The following is a 4,929-nucleotide window of genomic DNA, read 5'->3' as shown; positions in this document are numbered from 1 at the left end:
TTTCAGCTCCATGGGGGCAGGGGATTTTTTTCAGTTCTGTTCCCTGCTGAGTCCTGAGCACCTAGGTCAGCACCTGGCACATGGCAGGTGTTCATTTGTCAAATGAGTGACGTGACCCGCCAGGGTCCCAAGATGAAGAAAGAAGCCCTCTGCCCTGAAACTGCTGATGGCGAACCGCTAGGCAGCTCCAGTGCCAGTGACTTAACTGTAAGCAGCGTTGCCAGGGGTGCCCCTTGCTGGCTACAGGATCACTTCAGCCAAGGCGGCAGGAGGGTTCCTCCTGGGTGAGGGTTCAAGGGCATCTCCTTCCTCCCGAGCCTCTCTCATGCCTTACCTGTCTGAATCCCGCACCTGGGTTTTACAGCAAGTGAAACAAACAGATGTGAGTGGAAAGAACGAACAATCGTCGGTGGTCTGGGTCTTGCCTGCTGCCCCACTCGAAGGCGGGGTGGGGGTCCAGCCGCTGCTATCAAATCAGAAGGGGACCCTCTCAGTCAGGGTTTGGTTTGGTTACTGGACTCCTCCCAGAGACTTTCGTGTTAGCAGTTGGGATGGCCACCCACACAGGAGTGTGGATGTCCTGGGTACTTGGCACCAGTACCCACCTCCTCACCCCTCAACCGTCAGCAAGTCCTGTCCACCCTACACGCCCCCCCAATCCACTTCCACCGCAGCCATCACACCAGGCATCCAGCGTCTCTGACCCTCCCCACCGCAACAGCAGCCCCCACTGATCTGCCCACTTTCTCTCTGGCTTCTCGCCTATCCGTTCTCTCCATAGCCGTGAGAGTGATCCTAAAATGGAAATCAGATCAGTTCACAAATGCCCTTTAAAAAGCTCCAGTGTACTAACCCATGCTCCAACATGGATGAACCTAGAAAACATGATGGTAAGTGAAAGAAGCCAGGCACAAAAGGCACACATGGTATGGTTCCATTTATATGAAAGGTCCAGAAGAGGCAAATCCATAGAGACGGAGAGTGGATTAGTGGTTGCCAGGGGCTGGGGGCAGAGGTGGGAGACAGGAGAAGGATGGGGAGTGATTGCTTAAAAGGCGAAGGGTTTCCTTTTGGGGAGATGAAACTGTTCTGCAACTGGATAATGATGATGGTTGCACAATATTGTGAATTTACTAAATATCACTGAATTGTAAATGTTAAAATGTCAGTTTTATGTTTCATAAATTTTGCCACAATTTTTTTTAAAGGGGCTTTCATGGCTTCTCTTGCAGTCTTAAAATAGAATCCAAATTCCTTAATACAGCCCACAAAGCACTGTATGATCTGGCCCCTGCCTCCGTCCCTTCTTATGCTCTGAGCCTCGCCCTTCCTGCTCTAGGCAAACCTGCCAAGGCCACCTCCAGTCCTTTGTGCAAGCTGTTCCCTCTGCCGGCTGTTCTGTCTCCAGCCCCCACAGGGTTGGCTCCTTCTTAGCCTTTCGGTTTCCACTTTAAAGAGGCCTTTTTTTAATGACCCATCTCTATGTCACTTCTTTGCTTCCTTAAAACATGAGGTCCACATTACTTACCTGTTTGGTTGGGTTTTCTGTTGCCCTGCTAAACTGTGAGCTCCTTGCGGGCAAGATGCAGTCTGTCCTGCATGCCCAGAATCTAGACTGTGCCTGGTACTGTGGACAAACCCAAAATTTGCAGAATGAATTAAAAAATATATATTTGTGTGTGTAGAATAAATGAATGAAGGTTTGAAAGTTAAGAATACAGGGCACTGTCTTTGTACTTTGTATTGGAGAAAAATACACGTGCTACCTCCATAAGGTATCTTAAATCTGGAAGGCATTTTCTGTATTTGGCTGGGAATTGGAGAAAGGGTGTGTTTGTCAACCAGGTGTCGGGTAGGAAACTAACCTGTGCTCAAGACCTGACTTAAAGCTGCTGGTAACACAGAACGTAGAACTTGCATCCTGTGAAAAGAGACGGGTATTCTTACAATGAGAGGACCTAGTTTATTGAGTAGACAAACTTTGTCAAAGAAGTTGCTGTGGGGCTGGTTGGTTAGCTCAGTTGGCTAGAACACAGTCTTATAGCACCAAGGTCACTGGTTCAGATCTCCATATCAGCCAGTCACCAAGGGAAAAAAAAAAAAAAAAGTTACCAGGAAAGCATCTGGGTCTGTCCTGAGCAAGCAGCTTTCTCACCTCAGTTTTGGTTTTAGTTTTGTTTTGATTTTTGGTGGCTGGCTGGAATGAACCCTTGACCTGGTGTTATAAACACCGTGCTCTAACCAACCGAGCTAAGCAGCCAGCCCTTACCTTGTTTTTGAATAGTGCTTTAGTTCAAGACTTTCCATGTATTAGTTGATCTTTTCTTTGAATTAACTTCTGCAGGTAGGTATTACTATTATTTCCACTTTGCAGATGGGACAACTAAGGCTGAGAGGACAAATGACTTGCCTAAAGTCACAGCAAATTAGCTGCAGCACGAGGGCCAAAGGTGTTCATTTTCTACTTTGAGCAAGTCACTTGGCCTCACAAAGCCTCTTCCTTTGCTTCTTGCCAATATTTTCCAACCTACCTGGGGGATTGCAGTGCAAATTCAATAAAGTAATGGTTGAAAAGTGCCTGTCTCTGGTCATAAGCCTTTAATCTAGATTTGCTGTTGTTATGATTTCTCCATTTAATGTAAAGCTGACACTGCCCTTCCCAGGTGGTCTGTGACAGGCCGAGTGGGGACTGAGGGCCCCTTCTCTCAGCTCTGCATCCAAGTTTCCCAAAAGGCCAGAAAGCTGAGGGCTGGGATCTCAGGGCCAGAAAGCCATAAACCAGGGTCCTTCCACTTCCCCCCATGTGCTCTTCCTACCACACACGTGTTCAGCACACAGATGCTCGTGCAATGGAATTTCCAGCTTGGACTCAGGGAAAGGAATGTATATTGAGGCCCACAACTGCCAGAAAAATAATCCAGCCTGGCCCCATTCCCAGGCCCAGGAGTCCCTGGTGTCGTGCAGAACAGAGTCCACACCCAGTCACCCTCTGACCAACTGCCCGCCCAGCCACTCTGCCGCTCTCCCGGAACCACCCTCTCTTGCGACAGGCTGTACATTGGCAAGACTCCAAGGGCAGGGGGTGAGAGGGCCCAGAGAAGGGAGGAAGGAAAGCAAGGCCTCTCCCTTCCACCCTGCAGGCTAATCGCCGGGACCACAGCGCTGTAGCCAAGGCTGCTCCAGAGGCAGAAGCTCTGCTCACTGCCCCCATGCAAAGGGTAGTGGGAGATTAAAGAAGTTATGAGATAAAGCAGCCCCCAAGCTCTTCTTTACATTGTAGGCAAACAAGGATCGTCTGTTCTTGACTGCCTATACAGCCATAGCAACCAGGTGTCTTTAAACTCTCACGTTTCTTGAAGCTTGAGCCTCTTCATAAGGAACAGCTTATCTTTATACACTTGTATGTTCTTATCTGTGCAGAACACTCTGCCCTGTGCCCTCGGTGTTTCCCTTTGTGGTAGCTGTAGACCCTGCCCTCTCACATAAAATGAGCCCAGTGACTTTGTACTTCCTTTTAGAAACTACCACCAAAAGTAGTAACTCTACAGAATTTAGACCATGTTGTAAAGCAAGGCAAATCATAACTAAAGCCAAAGTGTTTCATTATTTTAGTTATTTTAATTATACTAAGTTTCCCTTTATATTGTGAGAGCTAGAGTTCAGACCCTTCAAATCCATTGTACAAACTGGGTCCGCAGACCCCTCACACTCAGTCCATGCTAGGTAATTGGGAAAGATCCTGGGAGCCATTGGCAGACGACACGAGCTCAGTCCTCAGCTTCCTCAGCGGCAGCAGCTTACAGGTCTGGTAGCTTACAGGTCCGGTGGTGGCAGTGGCCTTGCAGAGGGTCCCGAAGACACTAACAGCAGCCTCCAGCAGCAGTAGTGGCCTCCCCACCCCAAGGGCATCCTGGGGGTGGGGAGCACTGTGGATCAGAGCCACTCATCCTTAATACTTAAGTCATAACCCAGGACACCTGGATGCGCATGCGCAATTACATCAGACGATAACCAAGGAACACCTGAGCGCACGTGCCTATTTACATCAGATGCTCGGCAAGATTCTGAACAGCTGAGGGGCCCTGACCATTTTCCTATATTTTTCCAACACATGTCAAAACCGTTTTATAAAATTAAAGAACAATCTTAAACAGGTGTACCCGTGCACCTTAATATTACAATGTCCTTGATTTTTTTTTTTTAAATATGCCACTTTGTGTGTTTTTTTGGCAGCGGGCTGATATGGGGATCTGAACCCAAGACCCTGGCGTTATAAGGCTCCACTCTAAATATTACAATGTAATGATATCTTTTTATTGATTACTCTTGTGTGAATGAATCAGTGTTTGACTGCCCTCTGAAGAACATACACATTAAAACTCTATGAACAGTGGTGGCCAGTTAGCCCAGTTGGTAGAGTGCAGCGTTGTAACACCAAGGTCAAGTGTTGGGATCCCCATACCTGCCAGCCACCAAAAAACAAACAATAAAACCTCTAAGAAGAAGCAAACAAGGCCATTGACCCTAGACAGTGAGGCCACTTCTGCTGGAAGGAGCCACAGGACAGCTGATAGGGAGCCCCTGAGAGGCTTCAGGCTGTGATTATCTTTGCTGGAGCTGCTTTCTTCATAGGAATCTACTTCCTTCTCATTGCCAACAATTTTTTCCTTCTCACTTTCACTGGCTAGGAAAAGCTGGGGGTAGGGCCAGGGAGAGGCCCTCCCGGTGTTGCTGATGAAGGGAAGACTACGGCAAGTCCAGGACAGGTGCTACCAGGACACTGAGGGTGAGGGAGCTGCAAAGGAGAAAAAGTAGTGTCTTTTCCCCACCCATCGTGAGGCCCATGGCTGAGACCCCTATAACAAATGACAGATTACCAGGAGAAGAGCATGCACAAATACTTCATATAAATGTTATGTGACATGGGAG

Source organism: Cynocephalus volans, chromosome 16 (genome assembly GCF_027409185.1).
Source record: "Cynocephalus volans isolate mCynVol1 chromosome 16, mCynVol1.pri, whole genome shotgun sequence".
In the NCBI taxonomy this organism is placed as follows: Eukaryota; Metazoa; Chordata; class Mammalia; order Dermoptera; family Cynocephalidae; genus Cynocephalus; species Cynocephalus volans.
Note: the sequence above shows the minus strand (reverse complement) of the source record.